This window comes from Rhipicephalus sanguineus, chromosome 7 (genome assembly GCF_013339695.2).
Source record: "Rhipicephalus sanguineus isolate Rsan-2018 chromosome 7, BIME_Rsan_1.4, whole genome shotgun sequence".
Classification (NCBI taxonomy): Eukaryota; Metazoa; Arthropoda; class Arachnida; order Ixodida; family Ixodidae; genus Rhipicephalus; species Rhipicephalus sanguineus.
The window spans coordinates 43554587-43578572 of NC_051182.1; the positions used below are offsets into that span (position 1 = coordinate 43554587).

The window sequence follows — 23986 nt, forward strand, 5'->3', positions numbered from 1 at the left end:
GGTATAGCTAGTAATCGTCTATATTATGTCGTCTGTTTCTGTCTTGTAGCAACCGTACAGCGTTGACGCGTTGCTAGAGCTGCTCTCGATCCCTTATAAGAAGAGAGAATAGATTGTGAGATGCCTATTCAGAAAAAAAATATGTGAAATCTAGTAAGCATTTGTTTGTATACATTCACAGCAAGGTATTCAGTTAATTAGCGGAAATCCAGGTGCGCTTAAAAATAATTTGTAGTTTTGCAGGAAATATGGATTCCCCAGTTCCTGAGTCACGACACTCACTGCAAGTGATGGCCTTTCGCACAGTATTAAATGTTCTAAGTCACCATGCACCGGCACGCCGACTATGTTTGTCAACCTTCCATTGAAGATGCAGGTGCTTTTATGTAACTGTCATAGTAGGTGCAAGAGTCCTAAATAATAGAATTCGCACGCGTAACGCCTTCAGGCGTAGTGCGCAAATTTGTGGACGTAACTTGTTTTTCCCCAGTTCTGTCGACTAGTGGCCAAGAGAGGGAGCGATACAAGGAACATGGTCTTGGCATAGTCTTAGCATATCGTTAGTGCTCTTAGCATGATAACAGTAACTTCCAATTGCGATATCCCGTGGTGCTCAGCTATATGCTGCGTAAAGCGCGCTGCATAAGGGCATATCTGATTTTCACGAAACAGCGAGGCATGAGCGCATGTGACCACAAAGGAAAGGCATGCAGTAAATGACTGATTTAAACCTATGTTTCTGTTAAATGGAGAACCGACATGTTTTATTTACGTGACGTCAGCGTGCGATGGTGTCATGTCCACGAATTCAGAAGTATAGCAAATCCACTTATCAGGAGCGTATTGTTCATTAGTTTTTTGTCTGCCCAGCTGCCATAAGCGCTGTTGTGTGCAGAAGTATTATAGTTATAATGACATTTGTACACGAGTGAAATGTTTACTTGAACCACGTAAAAAATGCCAGGTTTAGCATCGAAATAAGGAAATTCCTGGCTTTCACGAATAGTAGTCGCATTGTGGGTATCAAGCAACATAATAATCATATGATCGTTGATCGATCCCAAGCGTGACAGGACAGTTGCCTTTTTATGTGTTTATGAAGGGAGAAAGAAATGTTTGTAATTATTGAGATGGAAGAAGTGGTAGGACAATTACCGAGGATATTTCCGCGATCACGAAATCGGCCAAAGGCCGTGGCTCTCCCTTGATCAACGTAGCCGTTCCCGTCGACTACGTTATCTGCCGAGAGGAGAGCGAGCCATTTATGTCTTTGAAACAAAGTTATATGTTCGCTATGGCGTGCAGTTCTACAATATTTGGCTCACATGTTCGCAGGAGGCTGCGACTACTGATCGGGAACGTTTTATGTTCATGTGCAAAAAGTATGTCAGGGCCCGTTTAGGGACCAGCTGAGTCGAAGTATACAGGAGTGTTGAAGCACCTGGCGCCTTCACAATGCATAGGTGTGACCTGGTTTATTCCGGAATTCGAGCTGAGCAACGCAAGGCTACATACCATTAGTTCATTTGACGGATATTGCTGGTTTGGAGGCCATAAGAAAAGCTCAACAGGTCTTTACAATTCACGAACGCGTGTTGCTATGCAAGCCTGTTGATGGGATCTTAAAATAATATTGTGCAACATACAGACAAGCACCCCAGAATGCACGTAAATAATGTTTGTGAGGGTGTAACGCCCTACTTGTGATGATGATATGCCTTCAATTGTTCTCATCTTCACGCGCTATGTCAGTATTCAAGGCCAAACAATCACGGGAACCTGTGAGGGTTCTTTCTTTGTCAGCGAGTGTCCTTTTGCTACATTGCTGTTCGCATAAGCTGATCCACGCTGCACAATGACCGATTCTAGTGATAACCTAATAAGGTAGCTGACTGGTTGTTATTACTGATAATAAACAGCGCGAGAACACATTGGGACGAAGAGTGGACTCACTGGACAGCGCCTTTCTAGTGTGTCCGCGTTTCATCCCCGTCTTTTTCGCGCCGTTTATTAGCAGTAGTGATAACCGGGTTCGGTCAGTGAAACTCCGCGTAAAAGGTATAAGCAAAGTGATAAGAATGCTTTCATTTATAACTTAATCTTGCTGCCAAAAGGCCATCGTGTATCGCTTATGGAATGTTATTCTTCCCATCGAGCCATAATTCCCGCGCTACAAAAATAGCTAAAAGGAGTCATCAACTTCTCCCGTCTGTTCGACACTAGTCATAACAATGTGTACAGTGATCGCTGTTTGCGTATTATTCATGCGATGTTTCTCTCATGCAAGGGTGACCATTCCTAGCTTGCATAGTCCTAGCGAGAGGCTAAGAATCTTGGACCAATGTATCAAAAAATTCAATTAGAGAGCGGTTTTTTTCTATGTTGGCTGGCTTCTATGGCTGTTGAGAGGTATCCCGGACTAAAAAGTAATCCTTTGTGTACGGATGCATTCCAGGAGTGCAGAGTGTTCACGATGCGGGAGTCGCATCAAATGCAGGCCCCCTCTGTTAATGTCCTCTGTTCCTCTCTGTTTAATAAATGAAATGCTGCACTTTGCGAAAACTACTGCAGGGTGGTATTCTTGATTACAGGGTGTGTTCTGAGGATCTTTTTTACTATCTCCTATCATGGGTACTTTTGTCCCATGTTATAAGGGTAACTTATTTTAGTATCAGTAATAATACGAAAGAGGAACCGCTTGCTTAAAATATGCTGGCGATTAGTGTTCATTTGAGCATCTCGGAGCACAATAATTAACGAGCTGGGCTTTCACATAGCCAGCAACTCACGCTCACAAGTGAGAATAGATGAAGGGAATTACAAGATGAAGAATGAGGTATCAGCGCTGGTCCTGTCATCTTCTTCGTAATGAACATACTTTAAGACGGACGCGTGTTTATATTACCTGTTCATTTGGACAATAGCAAAAGGAATAACTGAGTTTATTTAGCTCCACAAAGTTTTTGTTCTTGTTTTGGTCCACAGGATCTCAGGAAAAGAGAGAGTTCCTCAAGCGGCGGTTTCCAACCTTACGAGACCGAAACTTTGCCAACTCACGAGACCTTTCCTTCGAAGAACACGTCATGCGCGAAACTCAAGGCCGAGGTGAGTGCATTTGCGGTAAAGTGAGAAACGCGATTGGTGGTTGTTACAAAATTTTGATGCTAAATAGATTATTAGTAAGCGGTGCTCACATTCCGTTATTGTGAGCCATCTTGGCTAGATGGCCGTAGAATCCTGAGTAAGCACCCCCCCCCTCGTACGATGAAAGATAACCGGAAAAAATTTGAAGCGGGGGGGTGGGGGGTGCTTTCCTCAATCGTGGACCAAAATCAAAATGACGGCGAAAGAGCCTCCAAGAAATATGCACACTTGTGCTTCAAGTAAAATGCTTAATGAATACGCATGCATTCAGTGTTTTTAATTAACCGGTGGGAATCATCGTGTGAAATTTCATGCGTTATGGCAAGGGAGGAGGGTGAAAGGTGTTATTCAAGTGTTCCGATCATTTGTAATAACTCAGAATGCAACCTCGGGGTACTATACTGTAGAAGTGCCAAGAGATCGCGCACATATCTAAAGACTCTTGGAGTTTTGACTCCTAGGAACTGCCGCTTCAGTATTCTGTAGCGGAGAAAAAGCCGAAAAAAATGGCGGGAGGGAAGGAGGCATTTGCTCGGTCGTTGACGCATATTTCAAATCTCCCGAAGAGAGGAAGGGGGCGCGTGCAGGGGATCTCGTGGTATCCCATTCATGACCTGTAAATAAAGTCAGTATGTTCGACTAACCCAAAGACGGTTGTAGGTCACTTTCATGCGATGCAAATCTTTGTAGCGTTTCGCAGACGTCCACAATGTTACATTCTAACCTAAAGTATATTATGTTTGTACTAATCACAATTTCAGTCAAATAAACGTCAATGAAGTGGCAGTTTCTAAAGAAACTGAGGATACCACTCGAAATGCAAATGAACTTCATGGTGTGGGGATGTGACTGGAAAACGGGTGACACTGCAACAGTCTTGCGAATACTCTTTATTCTTTTTCTTTATTCAAAGGTTACCCCGCATTGCCCAAAGGCGTTACAGCAGGGGGGTTACAGAAACGACATAAACAATTCTTCGTTCTTACAGCACACTTGCATGCCAGACAATGCATTCCACTATTTAACAGTTCTAACAAAAAATGAATTCGCGAACAGGTTCGCCCTGGTGCGTAATTCTCTTATTTTAAAAACATAGTCAGTTCTAGATGAGCGGTAATGAGGTTCCTTAAAGTATTTTTCTTTATTAATTCCTGTTTTATCATTATATATCTGAAAAAAGAACTTCAGTCGCAGCTTTTGCCGACGCGAGGAAAGCAGTTCCCACCCAAGTTCATTTTTCATCTGAGTGCAGCTCTCCCCTCTCTTGTACCGTCCCAAGACGAACCTGGCCGCCCGGTTTGGAATTTTTTCAAAAGCATAGCGATAGAATAAGATGCTACGATAAAGCCGTAATATTGATACCTACCGCATACGTCTACAGATGGCGTATAACATATAGGTGCACTATATTGGCTTACGTGCCTCCAGAAGTCCCAACCACTGATCACAAGAGAGAAGGCGCCTTTGTAGTCTCGTACGGAAACTTCTTTCGTTAAACATGCATGTACGTGTGACGCGCAATCTTGCATGCAAATTTTTTCTAAGGAGTTTACGTGAACGATCCCACAGAGTTGATCAGCGTATCATTTTAACAAGCTCAGGCCAATGTTATGAATTTTCGGTGTGTCTACGATTCTGTGCACTTCAATAGTGATAATTTCGCCCGTTCGACAGCCACCCCTATCTCTAGGAAGTAGCGAGGTTTATGGATGTTGGTCATCCTCTCCGCAGCGGACGGTAAATCGGCCATAACACCTCTCAAGGTTGGAAATATGTATTCAGGCGTATTGTCGCAATCAATATTTCCCCGATGTTTAGAGAACGCGTACAGATTGGTGTAGTTTAAGTGCGCCGGATAGATAACGTAGACATTGTAGTAAAAGTAGCATGAAAATAAAACATGAAACAATATGAAACGTTGCAAAAGTACTAGAGAGGTTTCATGGCGTGCATTATTACTGCAATTCTGCGGAAGAAGTTGTTCATAGAATGAAAATTTTATTGCATTTGCCCTTAAAATTAAATTTGTAACTCAATTTTCTCAGGCGAGCAATACAATAATTCAGATTCAACTGCTAACCGAAGAGTCGTTTTAACACTTGGGGCACTTTTGAAAGCACGCAGAAATATCTTCTGCATGACTTGTAAAAATAGGTCTGCTTAAACATGGCGAGCTTTGAAAATGTGAGCTCCTACCAATTTGCTGTGGCTTTAGATTACTGCGCTATCAACAAAGCCTGCTTTTTGCTAAGCAATGGTCAAGAGCTAGTCTTTAGTAAGCAGCATCGAATCAGGTTCGCCTTCACGAAAAAAATTGAATTGAATTGAATTTTGGGCTTAAACGCACTGATACAGCGCTTCGATTATGGGGCACGCAAAAGTGGGTGACCTCAGAATAACATTGTCTGTCAATCTGGGGTTCTTGAATGTGCGCTTAAATCTAAGTAAACTGATGTTGTTGCAGTTCGCCTCCTTCAAAACGCAGCCGCCGTGGCCAGACGACGAGCAAATCTAACTCTCGTCATCAAACTTAGTAGCGAAACACTAGCAAAAGGATGGATTATGCAGGAGAGCGAAATTTATTGTTTCAATAGCTACAGAGGAAGTTTCTTCACATTTGTACAAAACTGCTGTGGCCAATCAAGACGAAGGCTATGTGGCCAGGCTTAACATACAAGGGGTGTTCAAATTAAAAGGTACGAAACGTCGTAACAACATGACCGCTTACATAGAGGCCGGTGTCCCTATGAAAGAATGTAGCAAGAGATCTAGGGATGCGGTGGGAGTCTGTGCCGTGGATCGTAGCATGCGGGTGCGCCCGCATGCGCAGTAGACAGCAGATGCTTTCATAAAGAGCGCCGTCCAATTGACGCGGCAGTACATGCGAGGACAAGATGGTATTCACATTGCAAAATTCGACGATCGGGGAGTACCGGGGCGTTAAACAATTTCTGACACCGGCCGCCATTCATCGCCTGGGATTTCCATGTGTTTCGTCCCCCAAAAAACACCTGAAAGAGAAGCGCTTCAACTAGGACGACGAGTTCAAGGACACTGTGAAGGACTGGGTCTCGTGACGGCCATAAGATTCTGGGAACAAGGAATCCTTCAGCTTCTTCATCAATGGGATCGCTGTGACGAGGCACATAATATATAGTTTAAATAAATATTTCGTTTAGGCCCACATAGTCGTTTCGCACCTTTTGATTTGAACACCCCTTGTAGTAGAAACTTATACACCTCTGTTACATTCTTTCGTCGCGAGACACGAATCGGAAAGTGATAGGAAGAATGGTGTGTGTTCTCAATGAACGATGTGCTTTAATATGATTCATCGCTCCGTGTGATATTGTTCTGTGCCGAACCATTTTATGATAGGAAGGAGCAACGTTACACGTAATGTTGATGCCAGCGAGTCTTCAAAACATCACTTAAGCAAAATGAACCAGCAAGGGATCCTCTTACCTAACCACAAACTTTTCCCCCAAGAAAGAGAAAACGGTGTGTTGTTGTCTGTGTGCAAAGTACAGCCTGCCATTTTACCTGATTATCATCACTTATTGGGTCAATGCACTTCATAACTAATAACATTTTTTTCTGTGCTAAAGACAGCGATTTCAGCTGCTATTGCGGCACCGGGTGCTTCGTTTTCTTGCATGGCTTGACACAACCCTCCCCGCCCCCCTACAGACACACACAAACACACCCTTAGCAGATGCTTACCGTAATAGGCTTGGTGCTTTGGCAAAAATAAAACAAAAATTCGAATTGCTGGCGCAGCAGAGCACCGCTCTACGGTCTGGCACTGGAGACGCTGCGCTGTTGTGCCACCGTCGTCTTGTCGCAATGGTCATCGTTGGCAAAATGCCTAGACGAACACCTCAACGTGTTTATTACGCGACTCTGTAGCATTTACAGGTCATTTACGCATCGTGACATCGGCACCGTGAGAGAAGCTGCATGCAAAAGTTTGTTTATTCTTCAGATGACTTTACTTAGCGCCAACCTTGTTGCATGTTTCAAAAAAAGAATAATTTAGAAAGCTTTCCTCTCCTGGCGGGCCTTCGCTACATGCTTTTTCAGGGCGTAGAATATTCATAATAACTTCGTACTGCATCCACGGTTGTGGCGCTGCAGTGCTATGCACGAGCTCGTCCATTCGATTGGCGGCTGCGGCGGCTCATTGCGATCGAGCGAAGTGAACCAACACGTGCGTAGTTTAATTTAGGCGTACCTACACGAACTAAACATAGAGACAATATACCCTCAGTTTCTCTCTTTATAACGCGACTATTATTTATATCACTCTTTTAGAGCGCCAATGCAAAGAAAAAAAATTCTGGTCATCGATAAAAATTTATTGATTTCTCTGCGCATTCCGCCTTCTCATCCCTGCACATCGCACTGCCGAGCATCCGCGGTGTGTTAGCCTCAACAAGAGAAGGCATTAAACTTAAACTGTTAACGTACTCGCGATAATAAGAATAATATTTATTGAGGGTTTATTGGTGTTGACAGCCGAATTCTAACGATTGCTCACAATATGCTCTGTGTATTTTCTGGAGGGTTTCGGTACAGGGTTTTTACCCTGCATATCTGCACGTTAACCTATTAAAACTCTGCGTTAGTTTCGTGCTGCTTGAACGGTTTTGGCGAAGTTTTATTTATCACCTTCTATAAATGTTCAGCGTACGCTGTGTGATTGCGCTACATTTGCACGCTATCGCGCTTGCCGACACCAGGGCGGTCAAAACGAGGTCCTCATTGGTGAATTTTATTACTATACTTTTCCTCTCAGGTGTGGATCTGGTGCTGAACTCGTTGTCCGACGAGAAGTTGCAGGCCAGCGTGCGCTGCTTGGCGACTCATGGTCGCTTCGTAGAGATTGGCAAGTTCGACCTGTTCGAGAACAAAAACCTGGGCATGTCCATATTTCTAGAGGACGTCAATTTCCACGGAGTCATGCTGGACAGCCTGTTGCTGAACAATCCAACTGGTATGGCTCACAAGCGGCGCCTCAACGTGCTTCTCAGGGAGGGAATCAAGTCTGGTGTCGTTCAGCCACTCAGTGTCTTCAGGTTCACCAGAGAACAGACTGAAGAAGCGTTTCGTTTCATTGCCTCTGGGAAGCACATAGGCAAGGCTGTGATAAAGGTACGTCATGCTCGGAAAGCTGTGTTTGAGCGCTGAAATGGGTCTACCGGGTGACGTAGAACAAATTCACACTGACAACAAAAGGGATGTGTCGCCTAATGTGGCCTCGTTGGCCTTCCAACGGTTCAAAGTATCACTTGAAACACGCAGTACAGTCACAACGTAAACAGGGGGAGCGGTCTTGAAGGAGTTAGTTGTAGGCCCTTTTTAGGATGCATCCTGCCAGCAGACAGCATATATTGTAATGTCTAATGTGCTTGAGTTTATCGAAATGTCATCAGACTTGCATTCTGAATAGAGAAGTATGTTGCTAAGGAGGCAAACATTTACACTAAGACTGCAGTGTTGTTTATACATAAGTGCACATAAGATCATCGCAAGATTGTGGCAAGCAAGTCATGGCAGCCAACTGACTGCTTTCTTGGCTATGAACACTGCGGCAGCTAGACCGGCCAGCAAATAAACTGATACCGGACTGGCACAAATTATAAATAGTGCCATAGCCTGTAAATGGTGGCAGCTTTAGAGCGCGAGCGTTAACCGGGTGTCTCTGACGATGAACGGTGGTACAGCTATGTATATCGACTGGGAAGTTTCAAAACTCCAAACCACTGAAGCGCCACTGCAGCAAGAGGTAGATTTTTACTGGGTTAATAGAAGGCAACATTGTCTGTGCTGCTGGTGATGATAAACCGTGTCACTGTGGCTGAACATTTTGTAGAGTGAGCCGCTTGAAGGCGCACACATTCGTTACGCCGGTCACACTAGGCGGAACGGGATGGAATACAGTGCCGTAATCTGAAGGTCGCAGGTTCGGTCCCTGCCGGCGGCTAGTTGTCTTTTCGTCCACTTTATTCCTTCATATCTATACCACAATTATTTCAATTCACTTAAAACCATACATTTAACGTCCCCTATTTCATGCTTGGCTTCAATATCTGCTCCTTTTTATCAAGGCAGTGTCAAAAAAAGGGAGCCCTCAAAAATTCTCTTTCTTCATCGATCCATAGCGAGGTTGTGGTTCCGGCAGAGTTGAGAGCTTCAGGTATTATGTGAAGGCATATTGGTTAACTGTCCGCTCGTTAAAGGTTCATCTGCTATGGCATGCCATCTGGCAAAACGAAAGCGTTCCACACTAGCTGTCATGGCTAAGAGCGGGTCTGACTACCGCTCCCAGGGTTTGTATGCACATAAATATCCAATAAGTGGACAAGGGGACGACCGCCATCCACTTATCGGGCAAAAAGCAAACAATCCGGCAAATAAATACAGTATATAGAAACACAAACGTAGTACAGCTAAAGAAAAAAAGCAGATCGAAACATATACAAACACTGTTTTAATTACTACTTGAATGATATTAGGGAAACATTAGGTATAAGTGATATCGGTAGATGATTCCATATTGAGATCGCGCAGACGTTTCAAGATGATTTACCATAATTCGCATGATCCTTAGGAAGCAACACGTTATTCTTAGCTGGAAACCTGGTAGTATTGGTATTTACTAAAGGCTTAGGATCACTGCAGGTACTAGAAAGTTGATTTGCTGCTTGGGTATGCAGAAAGATAATTAGATTAAACCGAAACAGGTTGTTAACAGTTAAGTTGCCGCTCCTACAAAGAAAGTGAGTGGTGCTACTGTCGGGAGAAGAGTTAAAAATAATGCGAAAGCTCGATGTTGCAGGTGTTGTAGGGATAAAAGATGCCACTGATAAGTATTCCCCCATGATGCGACGCCATGACTCATATAGGAATGTATGAAAGGGAAGTAAAAAGATAAAAAAAAATTCCTGATGAGGAGCTAGCCCGATGTATTGCGCGAATGCCGGACTTCGCCATTTTTTGAGTGTGCGGAATATGGTCAGTCAATTTAAGTTTAGCGTTTAGTGAACGCATTGAACTGTTCGCTCTTCAGAGATAAAATGCCTAAGTTGACGCTGCTATGACTGGGGGCAGCAAATTATGTCATTTTGCGCATTTGACTTGGCGTGGATCTTGCTGTAAAGAAAACAACTGTAACGTGTGCGCCCACGTATGTGCACACGTGACTTCTGCTCCGGTATACGTTCCCTGTCGACTGTAAAGCTCATAATGATATTGGTGAATTGTCGACCCGCCCTTTCTTGAGCTGTAGCAAAATGCCTTATTTATGGTACATTCGACTGGTCGTTTTCGAGCGCTCCAGAGCGCTCTCGCGACGCGCGTCACGTTCAGTTGGTCGAAATCTAGCGCTTTGAATACGTTCGGCAGGTTCTTTCAGAGCACTACGCTCCATCTCGGAGCGCTCTGAGGCGTTTTCACTTTGAAGTCGGAGCGCGACCGAGATCTGGCACACATCCGGTCACGTGAGTTTGACGGTTTCCGTCAGTGCGTCATCCGCTGCGGCGTTTGTAGCAGAAGTTCTGTGCGAGCGCGATGCGTGTTCTGCAGTACGCTGCTTCGCAACCTCAAGGACGCACGCTACACGAAGCATGCCGAAGAAACGGTACGCGAAGGCTTTAGCCACGCCATCGGTGCTTCATTCTGGCATGGAAGCCGACGACGACGGTAGCAGCACCAGCGGCTCCGACGACATCCGTAGCGTTTGCGAAGACAAGTTTGATGAATTGTTCGACCCCCCCCCCCCCCGAAAAGGATACCTAGAGTCATTAATTATGTTGGAAGTGTAGTCCGGACATATACCGAGAAGGAGGTCCAAGATCAACTACAAAAAAGAAAACAAAAGTACAATGCTTTGTTTTTCTTATTATGAGCACGTTAGCAGTTTCGCAAGGTTTTTTCGTGTCTAATTACGTACTCCCCCTTTCGGTTTCTGGTTGCTCCAGCGAGATGCTCTACGTTCGGCTCGGCCAATCTTGCTCCGTTTGCGATCTCGAGCTTCCCAGGTGTCGTAGCAATCTGAGTCAGAGCGTGGTGGTGCCCAGTCGAATGTACCATTAGAATCCGGGTAGAACCTGGGCGTCTTCTCGTTATGCGTGCTAGGTGTGATGGACACCGGCGGCGCAATGCATTGCAGCCAAAATGAGGTTATCTAGTGAGCTCATAAATATACCTACTGCATAAAACAACACCAGCAGACACTACGTTATGAGCCCGCGGACCTTAATGCTATTAGCTGCAAAATCATTGTAATGACACACTATACGACTGCCGCAACAAGTCGTGTAGGACGCGTCTTGCGGGGTGGAGCTCCTGCCTAATGCTTATATATAGATGTACTGCGCCAACTATCGGCCGCGCCGCACTCTCCGTTATGCATGTGTCGGTATGTTAGCGACTGTCTGAATCAGGCCCGTAGCCAGGGAATTGATTTCGGGGAGGGGGGGGGGGACTTGCTGAAAACCTTATTTTTTTTAGAAAAACACCTAGTTTCATTATTTATTTTTGGTAAAAACACGTACTTCACCAAAATTTCGAAGGGGGGGGGGGCGGCCCCTAGGGACCCACCCCTGGCTACGGGCCTGGTCTGAATATATACTTAGCGTTTCCGTTCCGCAAATCACCGCAGTACACATTCTGACCCTTACATATGCAGACACCGATAATCACTCAACCGCATTTAGCATAAAATGGGAACGATACATAGCATTCTGTATTCTGGTATGAGAGAACTGCATCCAGCTGTCCCTCGGATGTGCGTGTACGCACACACTACAGCTCGCAAGGTCGACGATAAAGGACTTCTCTGAACATCAGCAATGATCAGTCCAAATCTTCTCCTTAAGTTCTTTAATGAAAACACAAGTGTACTTGCGTTGCAGGTTTTCTTGAGGATCATTGAACTCTTGGAAAATATCATTGGCGATCAGATCATCAATACTGCTCTGTATGCATTTTTGTTTCGGAAACAAATATCTCTCATTAAATCATTTCGAATTCTAACACCATTCACTGCCATGCGAAAATTCGTGGTCGCCGTCGTTGACATTCTTTCTTGTCGTTGAAAGTCAGCAATAAACGCAGTGGATCCTTAGCATGCTCATATATGGCGGTATACAGCGGCTCGCGCTCGCCGCAACTCTAGTTTTAGGCGCGAAGCACCCCAGGAGCTCTGCATGTCGGCGTCTGATGTCGTGACGGTGTGTCATGTAATCACCGTCCATCTTAAAGCGGGTATGTGCCACAAAAATTGGGCTTAGAAATACAACGGGGAAGTAAAATTAGCTTTTGCTTAATGAACCTGATGCGCTCTCGCGTTAAAGGAGTACTGATATGAATTTTAAAATTTTTCGGGTTATTGCTCTAAATGAAAGCACGGGTATCGAGAACCCTAAAAAGTGTGTTGTGGTGCCTGGAAATGCATGGCATAAATTTTTAATACCGCTTATTTCAACCAGCAGTTTCGGTTTCGGTTTCGAGAGGGCGGCTTCATAGTGACGTCTTAAGTATGCCCGTGACGTCACGGGCAGACTGCAACCCACGAAATATGCACCTGCTGTCCTTTGCTGTCAGTCGAACGTGGTTCATGATGGGTGAACTGTCGTCCAGTGCCTCCGACAGCGATTTCTGTGATTTACGCTGCATGCAGAACCCAGACTTCGCAAACCAAGTGAGCTGACTTGAAACGTCATAGGGCTCTCCATGCAGTAAAGCTGCCTTGCAGATGCTGGGAGATGAAAACTTTAAAATCAAACTTAAACATTTATACGTGTTTCCCGGATGCGGTGTGGGGAGAGCGTTAACACTACATGCCAAGGAAACCAAAAACGTCCGTTTTGCTGCACTTCAAAATCGTGTCAGTACTCCTATAACCAGAGCTCGCGTAAACTGACTTAACAGCGATTCAGTTGACAAATCGTACCTTGAGTGTCGATCGCAGGAAACTATCATTATATTAACGGGCATGTGCGACTCCGCGGCTACCCGAGTACGAGTACATAGAGAGAAAGAAGAAGAAGGAAGAGAGAAACAAACCGAGAGACGGAAAAAAAATCTGAAGAAAGAGAAATAGAAAAAATTTGGCGAACCCTGCACAGAGTCGCGCAAGGCTTGAAACAGCGAAACTGAACAATTCTGAAGACTAACCTGGTCGCTTCTAGGTTCTTTCTAGGTCTTTTCTAGGTGATGCAGGTTGTTTCTAGGTTGCTTGTAGGTCATTGCTAGGCTTTAGCTAGGTGATGCTAGGTTGCTTCTACGTTGATTTTCAGCGCAGATAAATTCGAGTTAAACCACAGCCAGTCACAGACACGACATGGATGTCCAAACTCCGCAGACAGAAATTCACGCTGAAACCAAGCGTTCGCACCTCTCATAGACCTACGGGCACGTCGTCGTTCGCGAAGACCTTCCATTGCTTCGTGGTCTTCTCGCAGCCGCCGTTGCCTTTCCCGTTACTTAGCATTCTCTTGTTGTACGTACTCGGGGTCTTGGATTCACCGCCATTGCTTCGCAGCCATTTGTCGTTGGGCTGACTGTTGCCTTCTTCATTTTTAGTGGACCAGTGGTGAGTAGTGGGATGTAACCAATTACTGTAGCATGTACTCTTTTATGATGATGATAGTTTTTTGGTTCGTCGCACAAGGAACGATTTGCGAAACAGCTTCGCTGTTAAAATTCTTGCCGAAAAAAAAATCTTCACGAGGTGGGATTCGAACTCGCATACCTTCAATCCTAAGGCGAGCGTCTTAACCGCTCGGCTTTCCAGGCACGGTAGCAGAGCGTAGCATAGCCTTGTATAGTATAGTGCAGCAAAGGGGTGGGAAAAGAAAGTGAACGTTAGGAAGACAGATGTCATGGTGAGGAGGAGGGAAAGGAGGAGGGGAGAGAGCAAAGCGTAGCACAGAAAGAATGGGAAGGAGAGAAATAGAAAAAAAGAAATGCAAAAAAAAATGGAGAATGAGAACGTCAACAAAGGCGAGATAAATAAGCAAAGAGAGAAAAAAAGTCACAGTTTCGCCGCAAGGGCGAAGCAATGAATGCGATAGCAAGAAATTAATGCTATACGAAGTGAGGCTCGCCAATGGATACTATCAGTTTGAACAGCGTTCCTGTTGCAAAGGCGGCCGAAGCAGCGAAGGAAACTAGCGTGCTTCAACTGTCGAGCTGCGACACTTGATAGTTCACGCTCATCTTCTGTTTGTTCGTTTAGCGGCGTCCCTTCAGCTCGAGTGACTTTCGTACGCTCGGTAACATGAGCGCGGACATCACGGTGAAAGCGTGAAACATTCCTCTTCCCCTCACCGCGAGAAAACCGCGCGAGCAGACAACGGAAGGGCAATGTTCTCGCTGCGCAAATATAAGAAGCGAGAGAGCTCGACGACGACTTTTAAATGCGCCCGTCGTGCTGCTAGCGCCATCTCGCTGGTAATAAAGAAACGCTTATTATCGCCTGCCGTCTCTGAGTCCGTCCAGTGGTAAAGGGTATGTATATAACGCTCGCCGTTACCTACGTGGGGGATCTGCGTTTCGTGGCGTAGTGGATAGCGCCACTCGCTGCGGAGCAAGAGGTTCCTGGTTCGATTCCGCGCTTCGGAAGCATTTTTCTGAATTATTTTTCTTTGGGGCTTTTATATATATATATATATACATACTTATATATATACGGTGCATGACGGCGACGGGGACGGACATTTTCCAGCCGAGACTGTCCATATAATTGCTATCGCAATAAAAGATAGAAAGAAAAAGGAAGCAATCATCCCGTCGTCTAGGGACCAGGTACCGCACCAACTGGCCATGCCACGCAGGCATAGTAGCTAAGCCACGGCCACCGACGGAGACATCGCGCTGACCTCAGCTATACAGTGCATAGCCCGGCTGCGCACTCCCGAGGAGGAAAGCCGCGCATCTCAAAGGTAGACGAGTCGGTCGACGGGGAGTACGAGCGGCGACGGGCCCGTTCTTCTCTGTGCCAAGCGTTGCGCGACTTAGTGCAAGCTGCACGCAATTTCTTTTGTTCTTAAAGGCGTGGCTGTGCGTCTTCTAGCGCTAATGAGGGTGAAACTGGCACAGCGTTCCCACTTGTGCCCATGTGCAGTGCCTGCTTTAATTAGAAGAGGCGTTGGCATGTATTTCAGCGCGACGCATCAGGCCCTACCTTTCATTTTATCGAGTGGCCGTGTTCAAACCATTCGACCCTGGCCGATCCCACGCGGTGGTTGGGAGTTTTCCGTTAAATGAAAGAACAGTATGTCCGGATAGCCGGCCTGAGTTACGCAGGTCCACACGGTCAGTATTGAGCCCCGTTGCCTAAGCAAGCGTGGAGTCAGACTCTCCACTCTTCCACCGCGGTCTACCAAGTTGTCTAAGTTCGCACATCGATATAAATCCACGCGACTTATTCAAATGTAACGAACGCACACCTGGAAAAATTTAACCCACATTTCCTATCCGCAGTTGGATAAAATGCACGCTTGATAACATATGTCTAGTGCGCCTGCTATTGTGGCGATAATATTTTGGTTGCAGCAGCTAATAGAAAGACTGTCCTTGGTTTTCTTGACCTAACTACCATGTTCCGCCGGAGCAATGTTCCATTGACTAAAATGTTCTGATCTGGCGATACTGATGAGTGGTAATTACAGATGCGACCGGAAGAGACCGAGCGCGTGATTCGCGCGCCTCCGGTGACACTTGAAGCAGTGGCATGTCCCCACTTTTACCGACACAAGTCCTACGTCATCGTCGGTGGTCTGGGCGGCTTTGGTCTCGAGCTCGCCCAGTGGATGGTGACACGTGGGTGCCGCAAGCTAGTCCTAGTCTCCAGGAGTGGCGTTCGTACTGGATACCAAAGGCTTGCCCTCAAGCGCTGGAGTGAACTGGGTGCCGCAGTGCTCATCAGCAATGATGACGTATCGACGAAAGAGGGTGCACGCAAGATTATCGAGACAGCGACATCCATGGGACCGGTGGGCGGCATTTTCAACCTGGCCATGGTAAGGTAATCGACCTGCGCAGCTACACCATTTTGCGATTTGCTTTACCGACGGCACACCTGTAACATGATCATAGGCACTAGTATTGCTAACCTCTCTATCCTCGCAGATATCGCAGTTCGCATAAGATAACTTTTAAAGCCACGTGATGAATATGCAACCGCGTCATAGGCTAAAAATATATGTTGCCAAACGATCTTTTAACGGTGATTCGCACCCACGAGCCATAAGCTGTAGTGTACAAGCATCATTTTAGGCAAATTATGAGTGAAATTTGGGAATTACTACAAATAGGTCTGACTCACGAGCGAGAGTATGGTGATGAGAATGAAACTATTCAGTGTTATTGGGCATGTAGAGAAAGTGGCAGAATATGCTGACATGATACTGCTGTGTAAAACTCCGCGCAGTTAGGATTTGCCAGATATTTTAAGTAACATGTAAGCATGTAATGCAGGAATGCTCAAACATCCGGAGCTAATCACTTCAGCGACAATTGCTTACGAATTAGGGGTGGTAACGCTTCTGGCGATCGGCATTAAATAAGAACAGGAAAAAAATTGTACATCAAACGTTTATGGGGTGGAACACTAAAAAGAACGTGCTTATGAGTTTTACCCGTAATATTATTTTACTTCAGACGAAATATTATTGATTGATTATTTTTGAGCACCTACTCCTCGATCAATTCGGTTTAATAATTAAGGACCATGACATACAAAAACAGACATTATTTCGAAGCCTGAATGCCGAGGCAAACATCCATACATCATCTGTGCCGATGTCACATTAGGTTAAGAGCATTTCTGTCAACGTCATGACCGAATTGAATTACCTCATGATTTAACATATTGGGTGGATTCAGCGCGATAACGCGGACAGAGATGAAGAAGGGACACGAACACCAGCGCTATTCAAGAACGAAATTTCGCTGTCATGCAGCGCTATAGAAGGCACGCCTACACATCTAGGGCCATTTTTTTGATTGTGTAAAGATTCCATAATTTCTCTGGTAGCCTGATCCCCATGCTCAAAAATACACACAGTGTCTGCAAATATCGCAGTACACCCATGGTCATTACAATGTCAAGCCAGATGTGAATAAGGATTGCCTACTAAGGTTGTAAAGGTGGTATTCAAAGGTTCTAAAAAATGGTATCGATTTTTCCAGCTTGTTCTCGGCCTTGTTTAAAACGTGTGTTCATTTAATCCCGGAAAGTTTTGCACAACAGATGGAGCGTCTCGCATCGGCAGGGTTTTCAGGAAATGTCACTAGGATGAACGTGCAGAAGCTCAATAAACGAATAAAAGTAACACGCACCATAGAAAATAATTCAGTGCCAACGGAAAAAGGTAAATTTGTCGTCATACCTTATGCACATAAACTTTCACGTGGGCTAAAAAATATTGCAGGAAGATACAACGTTAAAGTTGTTTTGTCAGCCCCAAATAAAATGAAAAACATATGTGGAATAATTGATAGGACGTCGCTTGAAAAAAGAACAGGTGTAAATAATAAACGTTGCAAGGTAAAACATATGTGCTCGATTGTTCCATGCAGAGTGGGCGTTCTTTACCTGGTGTCTTTGTCGTGTGGCCTCGTCTACATAGGCCAAACGGGCCGCTGTTTGAATAATAGATTACAGGAACATAAACGCTCACTAGTAGGTAATCCTTATTCACATCTGGCTAGACATTGTAATGAACATGGGCGTACTGCGATATTTGCAGACACTGTGTGTATTTTTGCGCATGCGGATCAGGCTACCAGAGAAATTATGAAAGCTTTATACATTCACAAAAAGGACCCTAGTTGTTTAGCGTGCCTTCTTTAGCCCTGCATGACAGAGAAATTTCGTTCTTGAATAGTTCTGTGACGTGATTGTTCGTGGTTAGTCCTAATCTTTTACATTTATTCTCTGATTGACGTCATCGGCGTGTGGTCACGTGGTTAGAGGTTGTGCTTTAAAATATGTGTTTCTGCGCTAACAAAGTTAGTTGTGAGAACAGCGCTAGTGTTCGTGTCCCGTCTTCATCTCTGTCCTCGTTATCGCGCTGAATTCACCCAATATGTTCAACGGAATCCGACTCGACCAAATGTCAGTTCTTCGACCTCACAATTAGAGCACAACCAAGTGTTCTAATTTTGTTCCCATTGTTATGATTCGCGCATGTTTCCCCGTTTCTGTTTCGCAAACAACTTAGGTCAGAAGTGTAATGCAAAAAAGGAAGTCACCTTGCTTCCATTTAGGGCCCGTCATTTCTCCATGCTAATTTCAAGCTAATATTTGTCCTGCAGAAAATCAATGCGGCACAAAGGACGGGAATGTTCCTTATTCAGCTGCTGAACATTATTTCCCGTGTCAAATAAACGCATCTTGCTCAATAGGAAAAGGAATTTTTTATTAATATTGTAGAAATTTAGTACTTTATTTGTATCAATTGGTCCCAGCCCTGCAAAGCTCAAGTTTTCATCTAATTGGAACATTTCGTCCTTTGATTATATGAATAAGCACTTGGGTACTGATTCAACGGCCTCGTAAGTGCAGCCGAATAACGCTCAAATCCACGAAAGAAAAAATTCGGCAGATCCCACGCACTGTGGGAATCGATGTATTGCGAAGCAGCCAGCAAAGAGCTGCATACATCGCCTTGTTTGTCTTTGAGCCAAATGAAATCATTCATGTCATGGCATCTAGTCCACCATATATCGCATGTTTGCCATGCACGCATGCATGCACAGTCTAGAGTACACCATGCCAATGAAACGCATATTCTGGTATATAAATGCATGACCTGTCGCTTATGTTCATCACGCACTCGTGTCATGCCATACCAATTTTGGTATATATCACGTTAACAAAACGGCCGGAAGCGCACCATGACAGTGGCATGTAAATCATACCGTACATGACATGCATAACATGATTCGCATGTTAAGACCTCTCATTTATGTTCGTCATACAGTCACATCGCGCAACACCAATTTTGGTGTATATCAAAGGAGCGAAGTGGCCGCGAGTGCACCATGAGTAGAGCATGTAAATCATGCCATACATGACATGAATATTATGGTTTTTCATGTTACCACCTGTCACTAATGTTCCTCATACAGTCACATCACGTAATACCAATTTTGGTGCATATCAATCTAGCGAAACGGCCACGAGTGCGCCATGAGCTTGGTATGTAAATCATCTCGTACATTTCATGCATGTCATGATTATCATGTTACCACCTTTCATTTGCGTTCGTCATACAGTGGCGTCGCGCAATACCAATTTTGGTGTATATCAATCTACTGAAACTGCCGCTAGCGCATCATGAGCGTGGCATGTAAATGAGGTCGTACATGACTTGCATGTCATGATTTTCATGCTACGACGTCTCACTTACGTTCGTCATACTGTCGTGTCGCGTAACACCAATTTTGGTGGATATCACGCAAGCGAAACGGACGCGAATGCACCATGAGCGTGGCATGTAAATCATGATATACATGCCATGGATGTCATGGTTTTCATGCTACCACCTGTTATTCATGTTCTTCATAAAGTCACATCGCACAGTACAAATTTTGGTGTATATCAATCTAGCGAAACGGCCGTGAGTGCGCCATGAGCGTGGCATGTAAATCATGTCATACATGACATGCATATCATGATTTTCATGTTATCACGTGTCAGTTATGTTCGTCATACAGAAATGTCTCGTCATACCAGTTTTCGTATGTATCCCTTTATTTAAACGGCCGCGACCGCCCCGAGACCGTGGCATGTAAATCATGTTGCACATGACATGCGCGTCATGATGTGCATGTTAGGACCTGTCATTATGTTCGTCATGAACTCTTGTCAGGCCGTACCAATTTTTGTATATATGAAATTAACGAAACGGCTGCAAGAGCCGAAAGGCCGTGGAATGTAAATCACGCTGTTCATGACTTGCGTGTCATGATTTTCATGATATGACCTGTCATTTATGTTCGTGATAAGGCCATGTTATGACACACCAATTTTGGTACACATCCGATTAACGGAACGGCCTGGGAGCCCAAAGGCCGTGGAATGTAAATCATGCTGTTCATGACATGCGTGTCATGATTTTCATGATATGACCTGTCATTTATGTTCGCTATAAGGCCATATTATGACACACCAATTTTGGTATACATCCGATTAACGAAACGGCCAGGAGAGCACAAAGTCGTAGGCGGCTAGATAGATAGATAGATAGATAGATAGATAGATAGATAGATAGATAGATAGATAGATAGATAGATAGATAGATAGATAGATAGATAGATAGATAGATAGATAGATAGATAGATAGATAGATAGATAGATAGATAAAAAATGCTTCGCATTTAAGACTTGCTTTCGGGTGTTATATTGACATTCAGAACACACCTTTTGATCTCGTAAGGAAAAGCGGGTACTCAGTCTTTCTTGCTATCGGCCAGTATTTCGTAACTAGTTGTCTATAGCTTATATATTTTACGTACAAAGCTGTATTGGTTTTTAATTACGTGTTACATCCTCACTTTACTATTATTTCCCTTCTAGTTCTTAATGAATGTCACAATAGTAACACAACGAGAAGTTACTCGTGATGAATACTAAACTATATCACATATTATTCCCGTAAAATAATAGATGGCCAGAAACCATAAAATGAAACTAAGGCTACAGAGGTCGCTGTAAGCAGATCGCTAAAAATAACTTATAATGAATAATAATAGAACTGCACTAGTTAGTTTTTGAATTTTCACAAGATGTTTTATAGGTGGATAGTCTTAGGCGTTTCATTGCCATCTTATTGGTTGAAATTTATGAATTTCCGGAGCCGCGCACAATTAGCAGCGTCAGCCTGTTGCAAATGTAGAAAGTGTACACCCATTCAGACAACCGGCTGTATCCTTTTACCTGATATAACGTCTGCAGTGAAGGAAAAAAGACGACGCAGAACTTCTTTTGTTGGTGGCAGGCGCGCGAGTCGATATGGCTGGACTGTGACTCCTTCATTTACTGCGATAGCAATTATATGGACAGTGTCGCCAGGTTCTTGCGGTCGCTATCATGCTCCGTATAGTCACAATCGAAGACATCACCCCGCGCGTCGTATGTTGTACCCGCGGGTAAAAGCATGCAAGTGCTAGAGACGAGCGCCGCTGAAGCAGAGATGAAACGCGCCGGCGATCTCAGTCACACGAATGGTGTATGAGATAACATCGGCCCGCGTGCCAGACCTGCAGTCGATGGCCCCTGAAGCAGAGAGAGAGAACGCCCCGACCGCTCTCGCCATGCGAAGGATCGTCGGTGGGAGGAGTGAGGGAGGGGGCTGCGTCGCATGAGTAGCAACTGCGAACTTTGCTCATAAGTGGGCGTCGTAGGAAAATTAGTACGTGAAACCTTTTTTGGGGTGGCACATAAAAAAAAAAAAACAACCCAGAGAAGCGCACGCGCTATGAGTTAAACCCATAATTTTAATCTTATCTCGGACATGGTATCATTGATTACTAATTTTAGCGCCTACTCTTCGGCCAACCCGCCTTAATAAGTAAGGGCCATTACATACAGAAAATATAGATTAATTCGTAACCAAGACGCGGAAGTACATCCCAATACACCTTCTTTGCCATGTAGCATTAGGTTAAGTCTTACGAGCATTTGCACCAACCTTGTGACCAAATTGAATTATCTCGCGATTGCAGCACAAAACAAGAGTTCTCGTTTATTTCAGATTAGTTTGTTACAGCTCGCAGATTTCGGTGGCGACGCCGTGCGCAAAACGCAAGAACCCAATTCAGGCGAGCGTGCAGAAATGCGGCCCTCGAATGTGCGCCGGTAGCGTGCGTATTTGTATGCGCCGTTTTGCCATAAATGGTGCTGTCTAGATTGTGGGCTTTTTGGCGATGAGCCGTTTTTAATACGGTAATCTGGACTTTTCATCGAGGTGGCGTACGAGGACTTTTCATCGAGGTGGCGCATCGAGGAGAAGCGTACGCGCTATGAGTTAAACCCATAATTTTAATCTTACTTCGGACATGGTATCATTGATTACTAATTTTAGCGCCTACTCTTCGGTCAATCCGCCTTAAAGTAAGGGCCATTACATACAGAAGTTTCGCGTTGCAAGATTTTATTGTTGCTTGGATGTGATCCCATGACTGTCGTAATGCCCAGCTAAGCCCGTTGATGAGGGCCGATTCTCGGCATGAACGAAGGAAAATGTTAGCAGGGAGCATTTCGCAATGCGATAAAAAGAGCGGAAAAGAAAGTAATAAATAAATAAATAAATAAATAAATAAATAAATAAATAAATAAATAAATAAATAAATAAATAAACATATTACGTCAGGCACGTGCACATAAGGTGAGCTTGCCCCTATTTTCCCATTAGGACAAGGCATCTTTAAATTTTTGTACGACACCGAAGTTACGCAAGTTTTTGAGTAATAAGTGCAACAAGAATGATGTATCACCGATGAGGTTCTCAACATTCAGAGTAAATCTTTCTCTGTGACAATACATAATACATAATGTCAGCTTGTCGTTCTTGTTTCGCGTACATTATTGCCTTCAGTATATCTATTGCAAGAGGAAGAAAGGCCTGATTATTAATTTGATACGGACAGGTTCTGCGCGACGCCTTGCTTGAGAACCAGACGGAAGAAATGTACGCAGACGTGTGCAAGCCCAAAGTGCTGGGCACTCAGTGCCTCGACGACGTCTCGCGAAAGGACTGTCCCGAGCTAGACCACTTCGTCGTCTTCTCCTCTTTGTCTTGTGGTCGTGGTCAAGTTGGCCAGACAAACTACGGCTTTGCCAACTCTGTCATGGAACGTCTCTGCGAGCGCCGAGTTTCCGACGGACTTCCCGGTGAGTTGACCTGCTTCTGAGCCAAATTTGCAAGTCACAGAAGCATTACTGTTTTCCCCAGGTGAAGGTAAATATATTCGCATCACTACTCGAGCACACGGTCAAGAAAATGGTCACAAATTATCATCCCGTCGAGGCCACTGAACTGGTGCAATACACGCAGAGAATTGTACAGCACATTGGCCCGTACAATATGATCAGTCCTTCCATTTTTACCAGAAGCAATCAAGGGCGTAACGCAGTGATAGCCTAAATATCACCGGCATGTTACAACTATCGTTGAAAAGACATGTTTACAGACCATACATTCTATCTTAAGAACCACGTTGAAAAGCCTTGAGGTTCAAAAAAATTCCAGCAGGAAGAGATTCTTCCAGATTCGATAGAATGCAAAAGTTTCAGGGAGGATGATTAATGGTGGTGTTCTAATGGGCCAAAGTCATCTTTAGGCAAGGAGTGAAGAGCACTGATTCCCACGTAACGACTAAAGTAAAGCAACATTAATGGGTATCAATGGTCTTAAACTGCTTTTATGCGGGTTGCGGGACATATTATAGATTTTTATTTAAGCAGGTGCTGTCTATTTTTATGCATTGACCTTTACCCCTCTTGAGCTACTCTTAAATGCATATAAACCAACTTTCCCTATACCACATTCTTGTGTACACCTGCGTAAAAATTGATAGACAAGGGGCTCGTAGCTATGGGTGTTCCTTTTGAAATATTTATATGGGGATTTCATTGCTTATGAATATTTACTTAACCCTTCAAATACGCGTGCAAAAAAAATGGTGTTGCAGTGAAAAAGTCTGATAGAACAAGACATGTAGGAGTACTTTTGTCTCCTGCAATTTCAACTTAAGCTTTAATAACACGGTGGGGCGTGATGGCCGCCATCAAATATGACACGTAGAGCAAAACTGGAACACG

The 23986-nt window shown here is 44.4% G+C and overlaps 1 pseudogene; it reads left to right on the forward strand.

The window, feature by feature from the left end:
• The window catches only part of LOC119399419 (fatty acid synthase-like), a 131459-nt pseudogene that overhangs the window by 75462 nt on the left and 32011 nt on the right, over positions 1-23986 (forward strand).